This window comes from Bos taurus, chromosome 23, assembly GCF_002263795.3.
Source record: "Bos taurus isolate L1 Dominette 01449 registration number 42190680 breed Hereford chromosome 23, ARS-UCD2.0, whole genome shotgun sequence".
NCBI classification, from domain to species: Eukaryota; Metazoa; Chordata; class Mammalia; order Artiodactyla; family Bovidae; genus Bos; species Bos taurus.
The window spans coordinates 50,234,103-50,252,162 of record NC_037350.1 but is presented as its reverse complement, the minus strand read 5'-3'; positions in this window follow the sequence as shown (position 1 = coordinate 50,252,162).

Genomic DNA, 18,060 nt, shown 5'->3' with positions numbered 1-18,060 from the left:
CCCCACTCTATGTGTTCCCAGCCATCTCTGCGATTAGAACTCACATTTCAGGGGGACACAGACAAGAGCATCAGGAATGCAGAGACAATGCCCTGTTCACAGGTAATTGCACTTGATAAAAATGTTCGTTGAAAGAGTGGCTGAGTGGAGGAACGAATAAATAGTTAATAAAAAGGGCTACTGCTGCCTAGGGGCAGAGTTTTGGGCACAAATCGGACCCATGCACGTGGAAATCAAAGGAGATCCTTATTTGCTTAGCAGTTTTCTAAATATTTGTCTTTTCCCCAGAAGGGTTCCAGGAAGCGGGTTGAGAAGTGTAAATAGGAACACCTGTGTTCCAAGGACGGGTTTGGTCAGGGGTTAGGGAAAAAAAGCCACAGGATGACGTCAGGCATTCAGAAGAAGGAAAAGAACAAGGAAAAGAACGAGGCTTGGTTTGGCGACGCTGCCGTTCTTTCAGCCCAGAAATATTTGGAGAAGGATTTCCAACTTGGTGCTTTTAAAGTCAATAGTGAACACAGAGCTCGGTTTATGCTGAGCGACGGTACCCACCCTCCCCTGCCCTCCAGGCTAGAACCACAGGGAAGCATAGAAGGCTCTCCTCTTTGCAAAGAGGCCAGGGCTCTGGGCAGTCTCCTGCCTTTTATTTGGAGCTTAAGTTCCTTTGTGAAAGAGGCCCATGGGCCATAGTGCCTACAATGTGTGTATTTTTTAAAAAATCTTGAACGTTTCAAGTTGCGAAGGAGGCATCAAAAGGCAAGCAAGAGAGATTAGAAGCAAGATAAACGTGAGCGGGTAAGAAGGTGGGGCCTGGCCGCGTGGGGAGGGCCAGCCCGTAGCCTCGGACTTTGAACTGGAAAACTGGACGGCCAGCCTATCCTGTTCAAGTGCTGTCGGAGTCCTCATGTCCCACCCCCAGGCCCCCGCGTCTCAATCACCAGCCTCAGCAGACAGCACGCACCACCTCCCTTGACCCCGTCCCCTCGGAGGGCTCCCCGACAGTGGCATTTGCCGGAAGATGATCTGCCTAATTGCTGGCAAGGCCACTTTCTTGAAACTACTCTGATGGCCCAGGACCTCAGCGAACGTGCCTTGTCACACCCCCGTCCTGTGAAGTGTGGATTCGTACCTGACGAGCCCCCACCGCTATGTTAAAAACTCTTAAAATAGGGATGACTGCATCCAACAAAATCCGCCCGTTTTATCCTTTGCCTTGAAAGTTTACTCTTCATTTCTGTCTGGGTGCCTCAGAAAAAACATAACCTATTAGTTATTAGATCACCAAAATGCCACCTTATACAAGAGGAACTGCTTGGGGGTATAAGCATCACTAGAAAGGAAGCAAGAAACGTTCCAAGAATAAATGAAAACACATACAGTTTCTCTTTTAAAAATACAAAATTCAAATGAAGAAAATACAATTCAAACTATTTTAAGTGAAAAAGCAAGTGACTGACTCTTGTAACGGAGGACAGAGATGGGGTCGGCTTCAGGACGGCTGGCTCAGGGTTCACAAGCCCCAGGCTCTCTCCTTCCCCTCCTCTCTGCTTCTCTGCACGTCTCCGATCTCTCCACCTGTAGACCCATGCTGTCCTGCTGCCTCCTAAGAGCGGGTCCCCAGCTCTGCTAGAAGATCCTGAAAACGGACCTTGCCCACCTAAGGTCAGGCCCCTTAGCCAATGACTGAAACCATGGGGGCAATTATCTGAGAAGACGCGTCATAAGACAGAGAAGGGAAGGCCCTCCTCAAGGGAAGAAAGCCCTGGGCAGACGAAGCAGCAGCTGTCTCTTACTAACCGTGTCTTTTAATCCTCTATGTGACGCTTTGCTTTCTGAGACCTTGATAAGCCTGGAGCGACCACCGCTCCCAGGGTCAGCGCTGCCTAGAGACAGTAAACAACCCACCTGCCAGGGAGCCTGTCACGTGCAAACCAACCAAAACGCGCTCGCTGGCTGCCAGACTCGTCCAGGAAGGGGCACGACCCCTCTGCCCCAATCGCCCAGGCCCAGGGCCCAGACAGCCAAGGTGGGCTGGGTGGGCCTGGTCTCTGTCCGGCTCTGACACGGCCACAGCCACGACGGGCCGCCCTGGCGAGGGACCCTCCCTGCTCCCACCACGTGCGTCCAGGGCAGCGGGACGAGGCACCCTGGGCCTCAGAGGGCCACTCTGTCCAGCACAGCCAGGCGGCATGCCAGGTGCTGAGACGGCCCCAGAACACAGACCCTCCTTTCCACTGAGTTAGAACCTCCGATACCTGAGAGGGACGCTTGGCAGCAACGCTCTGGTTCCATGGTGCAGAGCTGGGCTCCGGGGGCAGGCAGATGCTCAATTATTCACTTTCCCTTGGGGGAAAGGAGATACAGTGGCTCGTTTTCAACCACCTGGAATTTTCCAGCTCCCAGTGAGCCTTCCAAGAGGTCTTAATTATTGGTTGGTGTCTTAGGGGAGGTCAGCAGATTTGAGGTTGGAAGAAAGGAGACACATGACTGAGGGGAGGGTGGGGGACAGGGCCGCCCTCCAGCCGGGGTGCCCTGGGTTTGCCCTCAGAGACCCCGGCCCACCCCCGCTCGCCCCAGCGCAGCCTGTAAACGTGGGTCCGAGAGCCTCCTAAGCTCCATCTTCCCACGAGGGAAACCTCCCCATCTCACAGTCCAGCTAAAAGGCCAAACGAGCCGTGGGCTGCGAGTGTTTTGGCAAATACGAAAGTGGAAGTGTTAGTTGCTCAGTGTATCTGACTCTTTGCGACCCCGTGGATTGTAGCCCGCCAGGCTCCTCGGCCCGTGGGATTGTCCAGGCAAGAATACTGGAGTGGGCTGCCATTCCCTTCTCCAGGGGATCTTCCCATTCCAGGTCTCCTGCATTGGCAGGCGGATTCCTATCGTCTGAGCCACCGGGAAGCCCGTGGCCGCTCACTGTCTTCATTCCTGTTACTAGTTCTCGGTTTTGCCCCAGATTATTTCCCCCACGTCCCAGGAGTCAGCTTTATCGACCCTCTTCGAGGGTTAAGATGGGGAGCATCGTAAACATGAGGCTGAGCGCAGGGACTGAACGCGCCTCGGGCCTCCACGAGCAATGGAGGGAGCAAGTCGCCTCCCGGGCAGAGTTCACATGAGCGCACCCCCAGGCCCGTCTTGAGTCCATGTGCCTTCACTACGTGCTTGCTCCATCAGAGCGCCGTCCATCCTTCGTAGAGGGGCATTTGAGCCTCTTCTGAGTTACCGCCGCACCGAGCGGTGACCGAGGCCTAAGGGGGACCACGTGCCTTGCGGTCCTCACCTGGCCAACCTTCCCTGTTGACGGCTCTGGGCCAGGTCCTTATGAGACATAACGTTAAGAGGGCGGCAAAGCAGATCCTTGCTCCCTGAGCTTGACGGACCCCTGGCCGGTTACTCGGGGAGTAAAGTCTGAAATGCTCACAGCTCCAAGTGAAGCCCAGGGTCACAGGGCATCCCCCACAGGGGTAGTTGGGGCCTCGCAGGCCCTCGAGTGCAGGGATCTGCAGGCGGGTGCTGGAGAAGACACCTAGGGTCTCCGAGGGCATCCTTGCCACAGGCAGGGGTTTCATCTCCTCCTTCCTCACGCCCCAGGCCACCACGGGGCCTGGACTTTTCTTTTCTACTAAGCAGTTAATTAAATGGGATGGCCAAGCACACATTTCAGATCTCAAAACCCATCACCTGCTGCATTCTCCAGTACGTGTGTATTGATTTCCCACTGGTAAAATAGGCACTCTTGGGAGCCTGGAGCTAGGCGGAGATGGGAGTTTAAAAGCACATATAGGGACTTCCCTGGCAGTCCAGTGGTTAGGACTCCATGCTTCCAGCGCAGGGTACAGGTTCAAATCCTGGTCAGGAAGCTAAGAGCCCACATGTCTCTAGGCCAAAAAACCAAAACATAAAACAGAAGCAATATTGTGACAAATTCAATAAAGGTTTTGAAAATGGTCCCCCCAAAAAAATTCTTAAAACAAACAAACAAAAAAACCTGAATATTTGGTCATGTCAGTGACATGTGGAAGGAACCTTGACCCTGGATCATGTTCCAAAAATAGAAGTGGATGCTTTCAAGTCAGACAATCATTGAATGCAAGGGTCCTTGATACTCCATCTCTGTGCTGTGCTCAGACGCTCAGTCATGTCCGACTCTTTGCGACCCCACGGACCAGCCCACCAGCCCACCTCTGTCCATGGGTTTCCCCAGGCAAGAGTCCTGTGGTGGGTTGCCATTCCCTTCTCCAGGGGATCTTCCCTACCCAGGGCTAGACCCGCACCTCCTGTATGTCCTGCATCGGCGAGTCTTTACCACTAGCGCCACCCGGGAACTCCACTGCATCTCAGGGAAGCTTACAGATCCAAAGGGATAAGTGTGACCACAACCTAAATATCCTAAGATCTACTTCTGTTTTTAGACTTCTAGTTAACATGTTTAGCAGTTTCTTAAAGGGAACCAGATATGAGATTCAATATTTTTGTCATGCCTTCTAGTAAGTCTGTATCTCTAGAGCCTTCCTATTTCCATCTTATAGGAAATGGCTCTCTGTGCCAAGAAACCACTGAGGTTGCAAAGCTCATGACTGGGCGCCTAGCTCAAGACCTTCAGGCAGTAGCCCCCGGCAGGGAAACCATCCATTTCTCTGGGCCCCGTTTTCCTCCTGGTGACATGGGGTAACCACAGAACTCAAGTGAGAATGAAGGAATGTAAACACTTTGCTCATGTTGGTTGTTAGGAATGGGTGCCTGGGCTGGGGGCAGGGCACGAGGGGGGACCACGTGGCGGGCACAGGGCCCCTCACTCCTTCCCTGGGGGGCTTCTCCTCTGCCTCTTCTGAATTCACAACAAATTTTCGGTCTGGCAGAAGGGGGGAAGGGACATTAGCTTTTCAGCATGGGCACACTGAGGTTAGCTTTAACGCCTCACACCAGCTGTGGGGTCTGCACACAGTCAGGTCACTCGATGCACTGCCCCCCCCACACACAAGCACCCTGGCATCCTGGCACCCCCTGGCCAGAGCCCAGGGGAGGCACACAGAAGCCCTTCCTCGGGTTTCTTCCCTATCAGAGCGTACCGTCTGCGACTGTGGTCAGCCCCTTAAGACTCGCCAAGAAACAGTCGCAAAACATGAGCCATGTTGATCTTATCCCTTGGCAGAGAAAATCAATTCAGTGCTTGTTGGGGAAACCTCATCTTGTGTAGGGCCGTGTAGGTGAGTGTTTCTGTCCCTGTATGTTCTGGTCTTGACTCTTCTCCATCAGCACACGCGCAGGGAGGCTTCCCGGGGCGCTTCTAGCTGACGTGCCGTTGCTGGGTCTTGAGTCCAAGGCTGCAGGGAAGGAGGGAGGGCCTGGAGAACTTCTCCTTGGAGGAAGGAAGAGCCCCGCCGTCCTCTGGGGGCATCTCTCCCTCCCTCCATGCAGGCCGCCCTGTCTGCGCCTGACCAGTTTGTAGGGCAGGAGACCTGGAGGGCACCCACTCCCGTAAGAGATCTAAAAACGCTTGCCCATCTCCAGTAATAGAACATGTGCAGATCTTGCAGAGGTCTAAAATGCAGGTGATCTTTTGGTCAAAAAAAGTTATGTGTATTATTTAACCCATAGCCAGTGTGATGACTGAGTGATGCAGAATTCAGAAGGGTTATATTTGGGCTCCCCTGGTGGCTCAGCGGTAAAGAATCTGCTCACTTATGCAGGAGACGCAGATCTGTCCCTGGGTCAGTAAGATCCTCTGGAGAAGAAAGAGGCAACCCACTCCAGGATTCTTGCCTGGAGAATCCCAGAGAGGAGAGAGGAGCCCGGCGGGCTACCGTCCGAGGGGTTGCGAAGAGTCGGACGCGACTTAGTGACTAAACAACAATAACACGCCTTCCGTCAGAAACCTGAGTGCTGAAGACGGATCCTTCTCCAGCTCTTCCTGGAGAAGCGGCCCAGAGGGTGGACCCGTGGTTGGACATCTCCTTGGCTGGACCCGTGACCACAGTCCAACTGGGCAAAGGCCAACTTGTAAAACGCACACCGAGCTGTTACACTCCCAGCTTAGCCAAGGGACACAGGTCATCAAGTGTTTAAGCAGCTCTCATACTGCTGCCTGTTCTTGAGGTGGTTGTGACATGAACGGTGTCTCACTCAGCATTTACTAAGGCATTGAGCACACTGAGATAAAGATTAGGTTTCCAAGCCTGTGCTCGTGAAGGGCTGGCAGCGTTTCACAGAGACAGACACAGAAACGTGTGGCCCAGAGATGGTTAAGAATCTGCCCTCCAATGCAGGGGACAAGGGTTCGATCCCTGGTCAGGGAACTAGATCCCATAGTCCACGGGGCAATTGAGTCCAAGCACTGCAGCTACTGAGCCCACGCGCCGGAACTAGAGAGAAGCCTCCACGCTGCAGGGAAGGGCCCGGGCACTGCAACTGAGACCCTGTGCAGTCAAAGAAGCAAACGATTTTAAACAGAAGAGCAAAGCACGAGTCTGGGGGTGAGCGGGGAGACACGGCAAGAATAATCTGCGGATTCCAGTGCGAGGGTCTCTGCTTGTCCCCAGGGGCTTTCTCCCGGGCCAAGGGAAGACCTCACAACAATAAATCCCCAAACCAAGTTCAAATCAGAGTGACGCAGCCCAGCGGGTACTCCTAGCTTTCACACACACACACACACACACACACACAATGCACATCTGATACAGATTCTCATTTACACATTGTTCCTTGCGTGGAGACTGCACAATTTTTGTGAGTTCTCGCTGCCAACTTAGGTTTCTGGTCATGAGTTTAATTCATTTTAATTCATTACTTTGTGCTTCCAGTTTCACGCATTTCCTAGTGACGATCACCCTGACCCCCGACCTCTCCCCTCTGCCCCTGCCTTCCTCCTGCCCCTGGGAAGGGGCCATTCTCAGCCACACAGATGTCTAAGCTTCACAGGTAAGGATCTCAGGGGCTTTGGACATCCCACTTGGAGTCCTCTTCAGTCCTTCATGGTAAGTGTCATGCTTCCTACCAAGTCACACTCTTCTTAAGGCCCCCTCGACCCCCACAGAGTTACACAGTCCACCCACCTCTCAGATCTTTTTCACCAAATCTGTGCCCCTCTGACAAGTCTGAGGCAAACTCCCCTTTCATCTGGACTCCGTGTGTTGATACAGACCTGAGATCACAAATAACCTTAATTCTTCTTCAGAGTCCCCTACCTGGACCTGGGCCCCCAAAAGGACTTCAGCCACCGATTCAGCAAGGAAGCACCCAATTGCCACCAACACAGTCATCTGTCAGCGGCCGAAAACATGATGTGTTTTGCTTATTAGGAACTTGCCAATGTTTTTCCCTCCCAAACTTAAATCTACTTGGGTTTTAAGGAGTTCTTCAGCACTACGTGCTGGGCTTTACAGATAAATGGAGTATGAAATGGCAACCCACACCAGTAATCTTGCCTGGAGCATTGCATGGACAGAGGAGTCCGGCGGGACATAGTCCATGGGGTTGCAAAGAGTCGGACACGACTGAGAAATGAGCACGTACAGGTGAAGACACAGCACTCAGGGAGGCTGACTGCCCAAGGGATGCACCTTGCTAGGCCAGAGCTGGGACTCGCATCCATGTCTCACGGCCAGAGCCCCAGGCCGCCTGCACCGGGGGGCTGAGTGGCATCCAGGACCCCGCCCTTCCGCCCGAGAGACAGCCCATCAAGCAGAGCAGTATCGGGACACAGAGAACAGCAAGCAGATCTTTGAGCCCGAAGCCACAGAACAGGCCACCGACTGGACGCCCTCCTGGCAGGATGCCTGGCTCAGAGCAAGCACTCAGCAGGTTCCTGTGTAACGAAGGCATGACTTCACGAGCGACTGGGGGACTTTGTCCAGAAAGCAGCGAGGAGGAGGTTGTTTGGGGACAAGAGACGTTCTTGGCGTGTGGTCCCTGCCCTCCCCCACTTAGACTGCTTGGTGGGGATAAAGGCAGACTGGACGTGACCCCTTCTCTGGGTGACAGTCACCATGGGTGTGAAACCAGAGACTTGGCCCAGATCACAGGCATTTCCCACAAGGGTTCTCTCTGTGCCTGGACCCTGCCTGTGGACGGTGGGTTTACTGTGGTGCTAAAGCCTCAAGCCTCTGACTCACACTGCCTGCTTCTAAGGTCCCAGGAAGGGCTCTGGCAGGGTGTTCACAAACTCATATGCTCCTGAGAAATTTGCCAAGCACGGTATTTTACTTTATTTTTTTCAAACATATAATATCCTTCTTAGATATTTAGGATGATAAAAATATAGAGTCAACCTAAGAACCAAACATGCAGTGAAAATAAACTGCTTAATGTAAGGCAAGCGTATCAATACAAAAAAGAAACGTAGAAAAGAAAGGAAAGAAAATCTGTACGTTTAACTTCTCCAAGGACGTCACTGTAGCTGCAGGCAGTCAAGGCCGCCTCTTCCCACTCAACCACCCCCCAGGCCCCTCTTTCTGTGGATGGCGTGCCAGGGCTTTGCTAGGATTCTCTGAGGGAAGCTAAGGTGGGGATACATTTAGCATGGACTTGGTATCGTATCTGAACAAGACTGGCAGCTCCTTCCAGGTATGGTTAAGATTCTGCCAGCCGCCCAAGTGCAGAGCAACGGCTTCCAGAAGGAAACATAGAGTGTTCCATTTAGAGCGAGATTTTAAAAGATTGGAACACAAAAATACAAACCGCTACCTTGAAAAGCCTGGATGATCATCTAGACGTGACTAATGACCAAGCCATGCAGTGTTTCCTCCAGGCCTTGGCTCTCCAGCCTCGCCCGCCCTGGGGAGCTCCCCCAGGTCGCTGGCTCCAGCTCCCTGGAAGAAACGTGATTCTCTCCTTCTGTTTCCTCATTTTCTGCTCTCCTAACCCCCCACCTGGCCTTTTTCAAGGTGGCAGGACTTTCTTTTTATAGCTTATTTTCTTTAAAATGTGCCTCTAAGTTTATGGGCTTAAAAAACTTGAACACTATATTTTTATTTGACAACATAGAAATGTTTGTGTTTGATCATTGTGCTAAATGGAAGATCCCCTGGAGAAGGGAAAGGCTACCCACTCCAGTATTCTGGCCCAGAGAATTCCATGGACTGTATAGTTGCAATCTATGGGGTTGCAAAGAGCAACGACCAAGCGACTTTCACTTTGACTTTCATTTGTGCTAAACGCTTCTGTTCTTGTTTGCAATAAAAGTACAATGGATCTGAAGAGCAGGCTCAGCTTAGTTGAGCAGATAAAGTGAAGGCCGGAGACCTTTGTCTGCCTATGTAAAGGCCCTCCGGTCTGCTCTGGAAAGAGGGTGCATGGACCAGGGCACTGACCAGTGGGCCATCTCACAGCATGATGTCACCTGGCTCCGCTGCTCTGCTATTTTCATCAGTAGACATCAACATGTTTCTTGTATATTTATATTTTTTCATGTATTTCCATACTTGCCCTGGCTGTCAGCAGGGGATGCTGAAGCCTGTGACCTGAGCCTTCATCAGTTCCCCCTGGAGGAACTGGCTCCCTCCTCACTGTCTCTCCCCGCCACTCCGAAGGACGAGAGATGCTCAGCAGGCACCAGGGCTGGTCCCCGACTCCCCACATGGGCCCCAGCTCTCCTCCATCTCCTGCTCCTCCCCTTCTTCTTGCCTTTTATTATCACTTCTCAGGCTGTTAAACATGAGAGAGACGAATCTCATCACCTTCTGTATTTTGGGCCCTTTTCCCTGACTTAGAGCTCAGTCACACCCTGCCCTGCAGTGAAGCCCTGGGTCACAGGAATCTCCCACTGCTGCCTCCAGGCTTCCAAGGACTGTGTTGCAAAGGGGCTTCGTGAAGCTGGACCCCAGGGACTTTACGACTCCTGGCTCCATTTCGCCGGCGGTTTCTGAAATAAAAGGTGAGAAAGGCTGCAGACTGCAGGCCGTGGGCACGGGAGGCCTGCAGTCTAGCCCCCAGGTTCCTCTCTGGCCTTGTTCCCCGCCGCTCAAGCTCTGTGTAACCATCACGTGAGCAGCTCTGGGGCTGGGGCATCGGGCTTGGAGGACGCATCTGAACAGGAGCAACCAGACCCCTGTCTGCATGGGGCTGACGGTCCAGTGGGACAGACGAACGGTAAACACGGAATTGCTAAATCGTCGCTTGCAGTCATGGGAAGCGCAACACAAACAGTGAACCGGTGAAGACTGTACACAGTCCGCCCCAGGTCCTGGCAGAGGTTCCAGCCCTTTGGAATTTCCTTTATCCAGGAGAGGGTTTCTGGTATGCTAATGAGGTGGCCCCAGGGGATCCCAGGGAACTTCGGTCCGGTCACCGTGAAAACCAGCTGCGGAACGGAGGGCTGCTTTGAGCGGCCCGAGCTCCTGGCCACCGTCCTCGCCAGGATGCCAGGCTCTCCAGGAAAGGACGGAGCCCAGCGCCTGCTGTGCTGTCGGCAGGGACTGTCCTCCTCGGAAAGGCAGGACGGCCCGCAGATCCCTGGGGGTCAGACGAGCCCCACCCAGCCCGGTTCTCCTGCTGCAGGGAGAGCGCCCCTCCACCGTCGGAATATTTTTCTGAACTAAAACAAAACAAAGCACGAAAAACCACAAACACACACACAAACCCTCTGATGTCCAGGTGCTGAGTGTCCACGGGAGTGTCCATGTCTGTCCCCGCGTGTTGGGAGCGTGACCGGGGGCAGAAGCCGCCTATTTGGACATGCTCCCCTCCAGCTCTCCCAGGAGACCCTGGGCGTGAACACGCCCATGTGGGGTGCAGGTGGGGGTGATTCGATGACCGCAGGTGGGCTAACCCATCCTTCAGAGGAGGTCTCTCCTTTCACCCACATGGTCCTGGAAACAGACCCCCCTTCAGCTCTCCCAGGAGACCCTGGGCGTGAACACGCCCATGTGGGGTGCAGGTGGGGGTGATTCGATGACCCCAGGTGGGCTAACCCATCCTTCAGAGGAGGTCTCTCCTTTCACCCACATGGTCCTGGAAACAGACCCCCGAGTAGCTTCCCCTTTGGGCTCCCCTGGACCTCTGGAGGGCCAAAGCCCCAGGTAGCCAGCCACTCAGGTCAAAAGAGAAGCAAGTTTGGAAGCACTCAGACAAGCTTAGGTAAAAAAAACTCAATTTGAATCAGATACAATAATCCACAGATCCCTAGCAAAGGAAAATTGTTCCTTTAAGGAGCTTTCGAGGCCAGGATGGACCTGGTGCCCGCTCCTACCCGCTGCCCTTGGCCTTGTGATGGATTCTTGCCAAGATTGGAGGGACGTGGCTGATACGCCTGCTATGAGCCAGTTTGTGGGCACAGGTACCTGACTGGGGCTGAGCTCAGACCCTGGGATCTGGTGGCTTGGCAGGGACTGGCAGGCAGTGGGTGGCAGGGGGCAGTGGGGACAGAGGTGAGAGGTAATCTGGAGACAGGGTTTCACGATGGCCTGAAGGTGGAGGGGACAGACGGCCAAGAACAGTCCCCACATTCCTGGCTGGAGATCGCTGGGAACAGTCAGGTTTGCGGGAGGAGAGAGACGGCTGCTCTGGACGCGTTAAGCCGGAGGAGGACACAGAATCAGAGAATCTGTGGGTGCCTGGGGGCCTGAACAGGCACAGGGGTGGGGCGGGAGGCTCTGGACATCCCTGGGGTGGTTCAGAAAAACCCCGCCACCTTGTCAGCTGAAGGGTCCACATTCGTCTGGGACCTGGGCCCCATGTATTTTCAATCTCACGCCTTCCATGCTGGGACAAGGACTTGCGCCAAAGATCAGTTTCACAATTACTACGAAGACATTTCACAACAGACAACGGAGAAAGCAAACTCACAAGACGTCCTGGAAGACCTACGGCCAATCTGAGATCAAATACAATCTGGCCTTGGGAGCCAGGCCCGGGGGACAAGGTCCAGCCACTCCCGCCACTCCCTCCCACCACTCCTGGATCTGTCCGGGGAGCGTCTGCGGGGTCACTGCTCTCTCCAGCAAGGGCCCTGAAGTCAGGGCAAGACACAGATGCCATCAGCGAGGGGCTGGTGGGGCCTCTGTCTCCTGCCCAGTCAGCTCAGTCCTCTTGTTTACTAGCAAACCCGCACCGCACACGCCAATTCATCGTCCTGAATAATTGATCCAGCACGTTTGAATAATTCAGGCTCAGCTGGGACCCACGGTGGAGAAATCCTATAGTCCTTTGGCTTTCTCTCCCCATGTGACAAAGCTGGGACAGACCAGGAACCACCCCCCAGGGAGCCAGCCTGTAGGTGAGCACCCCGCCACCCCTGCGTGAACCCCCCCACCCCTGCGTGAACCCCCTCCACCCCTGCGTGAATCCCCCCACCCCTGCGTGAACCCTCTACCCCAGCTGAATAACAGCATTTCCCCCTTTTGTCACAGGCCAGCCCTGGAACAGGCAGCTTCTCCTAGTGGGCATGGCTCTGGCTCCCTGGATCTGTGTTGCTATAAAATCTTAAATTCCAGAACATGCTCTCTTTGTGAGGGGAGCAAGATTTTCTAGGGCTTTCATAGGGAGATGGGTGCCCACGGCCTCGGAAAAGAGCAAGCCCGCCCTGCGCCAGCCCGTGAGGTCTCGCTGTTTACTTCCCCTCACTGCTCTTGGACAGTCTGGGGAAGAAGCTGGTCAACAGAAGCGCAGCTGCTCGAGGCCACGTTCCTTCTGCTCACGGGCTTTGCAGGCACTGCCCCCTCTCCTGGGCTCTTTCCTGACTGCCCCTTCCCACTCGTCCTCCCTTCACGTTTCAGCTTAACCGTCTCTGGCTCAGGAAAGCCCTGCAGACCCTGGGGCTGCCCGAATGTGGGCAGCCATGAAGATTTCGGCCCACACACATCAGCCTCCAAAGCCCAGAAGCTTTCCTTCAACTAGCGGCAGGAGGAAAGGAGGACTTCAGGGGTCGTGACCACAGCTTCCAGCTTTATGTAAACACACATCTTAGTGTCCTAGAAATGACCCAGAACTGTGAGCTGCGGGCGAAGCAAAGTGAGGGCCCCCCCAGCTTGCTTGCCCTCGTCTCGTGGGCCCAGGGCAGAGCCTGGCACCCCATCTCGGCTTTGCTAAGACCAGCTGGGGACTGTGCTCAACACTACCTCAGGGAAGATTCTGGTACTGCCCTGACAGGGACCCTGTCCTCACCCCGCCCACAGCTGAGCCCTGGAATCTGACCATCAGAGCCCCTTCCCTGGGGTCTGGATTTTGGTCCCTGGTCACACTTCTGGTCCCCAGGGAAGGGATGCTCTTTACACTGTGATGAGGGTTCTGTACCTCAGGGTAAGGAAGCAACCAGATGGCAGTTTCCACCAGGGGAAGAGTGATGGGAGGGTTTGATGGGAGAGCGACTCTGCCCATGAGAATGCTCGGGGGGTCGGGGTCACCCAGCAGCTGCGCCTCCAGAGTGACGGCACAGCCCACAGTCACCTTCGAGCCTGCGGTTCTGCCTGACACCGAAGACTGTGCTTCTCTGGGTTTGAATATGATGAACCAAGCGGATTAAATCAGAGCAAAGTGCCCGTCACCCTTTTCTCACTGTATTTCTCTCTGTGCTGCTCCTCGGGCGTCTTTCTCATACATACTGGGTGCTTCCGTCTGAGTCATCCATGAGAGCATAAGAAATGCCCACGGTCAGGCCCGTGATCTGCCCAGCTTCACCAGCGCAGAGCCTGGCAATACCCTGCATCTGCTGGACGCTTCCCTCTGAAACCGGCTGGGAACACCCCCTCGGCAAAGTCTACTATGAATTGCTCCTAACATGGGTGTCCAGTAACAGAACCCATCACCTACTGGCCACAGCTTGTTCTCCAGACACTGCTAAGCATTCCCATGCTTTCTTTCACTGGATCCTGGTAACAGACTGGGAAGAACCTCTGATCACCCCACTTTCCAGGTGGGTAAACTGAGGCGCAGAGTGCTCCTGGGCCTGGCTCGGAGTTACCCTTTGGGGGTGTAGCTGAGCTCTGAACCCTGTCCACCTGGCTCCAAAGACGGTGCAACTGCTGCCTAGGGATTTACCACAGCAACTTCGACCCTTATCACTAGCACGCGACTGTTAAGAGGAGAATTACAGCCAGAACCACTTCACTCCTGATGGTAATAACCATCAGGAGCAGTGATCAGCATCAGTCATAGCATTTGAACCTGTTCCAGGCTGAGAATCAGGACGGGGAGAGACAGAGAGAGACGATGGGCTCGGCGACCTTGTGTGAGAGAAGGGAAGAGCCGGGCTTCCGAGAGGGCGGGCGAGCCCCCGGCATCGGGCTGCTTGCAAATCTTCCAGACCCCACACCCCCCGGTCCTGCTCAGAGCTCATTTTGGAAGTTGATTACTAGGACGATAATCAAGTAAATGGTGGAACGTATTCAGGCTCCTTAGATTTTTGGAAAAGATTTGTGAAGAGAGAATTGTCTGGGATATTCCATTCAATTTATCACCAGTTTCTATTCAATGCATCACCCAAACTGGTTTTCACGTCCCTGTGCAGGGCCATCCACGCAGAATGGATTATGTGGCCTCTGAACTGAGGGCTTGGGGCCCAGTGAGACACAGGTCTGTAACCAGAACATAGAGGTAATGAGCCCACTGGTGACTGGAAGCCCCTCGTGGTGATGGCGGAGGACTGGCTGGCCGCACTGCTGGGCCTGTGCCTGGACGGGGCTCCAGCCATGGGTGGGCTGTGGGAGCGGAGCCCTGCCGGATGAGATCAGGAGGTCCGGGCTCCACACAGAGCAGTGGGGTCAGGCAAGGCCTGCAGGTCTGGGGCCTGGGGGCCACAGCACACCCAGTCCAGGCTCCCCTGGGAGCAAACGAGGCGAGGCGGCCGCCAGCCAGCAGCAGTGACGGCACCCAGGTCAAGGCCCCCCTGCCGCGGGAGCAGCCCCCCAAATCTAGCGGTTTTCCTGGACAACCTGGGACCTTCCAAATCCAAACTTGCCTCTGGCTTCTAGTGACCCAGGAAGCCGAACGGCCCGGCCCCCGCCCCCAGTCAGCCTCAGGAGCTGACTGCCTGTCCTCCTCCGGCAGATGCGTGGACAGAGCCTGTGGGTTGCACATCCTCATTCCTTTCTCTTAGCTTCCTTCTGGGGAAGCGCTGGCGCGGCCATCCCCCACCACCACCCTGCGCCCGAGGGTCCAATGGAGCCAGATTCCTGCGGGTGTGGACACCGCCCGGCGGGGCGGGGGCAGCAGCGGGCGGGGGAGAGGAGGCCCCACACTGTCTTCGAGGGGTTGGGATGACAAGCATGAGCCTCCCACGCCAGGGCTCTGAGCTCGTCTAACCGGATCCCAGGGCCCCCGAGGGGCTCCTGTCTGCAGGCTGAGCCCAGGCCTGAAGAAAGCAGCTCTGCTCAAGTCTGCGCTGGGACCAGCCTGGACAGCAGAGACCGCCCACCCATGTGTCCCCCTCCTCCACCCACACAGCCGGGAGGGGGCGCAGACTGGCCTGTGAGCTGCCCGCCCTGCCGAGCTCCCCGGAGGCTGAGCCGTCAGGCCCGGTTTCAGGCCCAGGGGTGAGTCTCATGCTCAGCCGTGGCCCTTACCTCCCTGTGACCACAGTCCTTCCTGCCCACCCTGCAGCCTCCCCGGCCTCCCTCACACTGTGTTCAGAGTTTTCCACCCTGTGGATGATGCCTTCCCCTCCCCTGCTCCCTGCGGTGGCCTCCCCGCCGCCTAGAGGCTGGTGACTTCAGTCCCCTCCCAGCATCGCGGCCTCAGGGCTGGGAGGCCAGGGCAGCTCTGCCTAAGTGCTCAGAGCACCGACTTCATGGATTGTATTGAAGTCTTCTGTCTGCAAAACAGCAGGCTGACTCAGTCAAATCAACTCCACTCATCAAATTATAAAACATAAAATAACCCAGTGGGAGGGGGATGAGGCTTGATCAGACCGCTCTCAGTGAGTCAGCGTTTCGAGTCGCGGGAGGACTTAGCACTCCCGTCATCCAGCTGTTCCAGCTTCTCAAAGCCCTACTTTTGACCTTGTCTGTTTCCATCAAACACTCGAGAAGCTGAAATGGGCAAAAATCAAACCCTTCTGTGGGTGGGGTGGGACGCCAGAGGGCTACCTGGTCATTAAGCTCCCTTTCAGGAAACAGTTCCAAAAATAAAAACCTATTTTCAAAACCACGAAGAGGAGGTGCAGCCTGCGGTCAGCAGCAGCCGTGTCCCCGGGCCGCACACACTGGCCAGACCTGCTTCTCCCAGAAGAAATGGACTTCAGCAGAAGACGCCCGTGTTCTCGACTGGAAACTGTGACCAGCGGCTCCAAATCCACCCAGCAGCCTGGAGACCGTAGCGAGGCCAAGAGGCACACGAAGAGATGTGCAGCGTGGATGACTATGGGACAAATGCAAATCAAAACTGCAACGAGGCATCACCGCTCATCAGAGTGGACGCCATGAGAAAGTCTACAAATAACAGACGCTGGAGAGGGTGTGGAGACCGAGGGGCCCTCCTGCCCTGCCGGTGAGGGATGCAAACTGGAGCAGTGTCTGGTGTAGAGCAGTGACTCAGTAACAAAAACACCTCGTCTTTTTCAGGGTCTTTCCCAACACAGGTGGTTACAAGATGCTGAGTACAGCCCCCTGTGCTCTACAGCAGGACCCCGGTGTCTTCTCTTCTTTGCGCAGTGGCTTAAGCCTGCTGACCCCAGGCTCCCGATTCATTGGTTGACTTTGTGTGGCATCAGGTGGTTTCCATCAGCTCTGAAGTCTTGGTCCCGGGGGTATTTATACTGGTATTTGATCTAATTTCTTCCCTCCCTGTCCTCCAATTTCCACACTCACCGAACAGGTTCAACTCACCGGTGGACTTCCCCACTCGCAGGGGCGTGTGGGCCAGCGAGCAGACTTCCCACGTCCACCCAAGCCCTCGGGCATCACTGCTCTAAGCTGATCGTCCAGAGCCCGAAACTCCTGGTTCTTTCACTTGGTCGACTCTCGTTACTTCTGCTTTTTGCAACACCTCTAAATTGGGGTGCTTCACGTAGAAAGTCAGATTTCCAGCTTCTGCTGAAGGGCCGGGTGGACTGGCTGCTCTGTGCCCCCAGCACCCACGTGACCACCAGCTGCCACACAGGGCACGAGCCCAAGTCCCCACCACCCACAGCGGCGTCCTCACCAGGAGTCTGCACCGGCCCCGTTTACTGCCGCGCTTGAAAATACCGATGTGTACGCCTGCTCCTTCCAAATGTGGGCACGCCACAAATGGGCCTGGAAGATCGTGTTTTCCAGGAAAAAAAAAAGGAAGTCAGAGAACGCTCTGATGTATTTTATAGGAAAACATGCAAAAATCTGACCCTTACCTTAGAGGCCTCGGTGCACGCTGACCAGAAAACGGTGGAGCGCTCTGTGTGAAAGCTGTGGCGGGCCTGGGAAGCCGAGCTGGCCCTGAGGGGTGACACGGTCCCCATGAGCTGAGGAGAAAAGGGAGCTGCCGCCACTGTGACCCCACAGCTGGGGAGAAGCCCCCCATGGAACGTGGATAACGAGGAAGATACCCAGGCACCAGCGATTGGAACTTGGACGCTGATTGGCTGAGCGTGATTGATTCTAACCCTGCCAGGAGGAGGCCCCCTCCATTCAGAACTGAATTTGACCCCCAAGAGAGGAAGGCAACTGTTGACCCTGTCGGCCACCTGACTGCCTATTAGGAAGCGGACTGGAGGCCAGGGAGGTGTGGAGGCCACGGGAAGGCCATCTGCTGCCCGCCGGCTCACAGGAGGGGCTTCCCGGGGCCGCCAGTGGGGAGCTTGCAGGAAGGGGAGACCCAAAGTCAAAAGCACACACTGCCTGTTTCCTTTCCAGTTTAGATCCGCTGGAGAAGGGATCGGCTACCCACTCCAGGATTCTTGGGCTTCCCTGGTAGCTCAGCTGGTAGAGAATCTGCCTGCAATGTGGGAGACCCGGGTTTGATCCCTGAGTTGGGAATATCCCCTGGAGGAGGGAAAGGCTGCCCACTCCAGCATTCTGGCCTGGTGAATTCCACGGACTTGGTAGTCCATGGGGTCACAAAGAGTTGGACACGACTGAGCGACTTTCACTTCTTTTTTGCACAGATCACTCCCCAGGGCGAGAACACACTTCCTAAAGGACAGCGAGTGCTAGGGCGGCC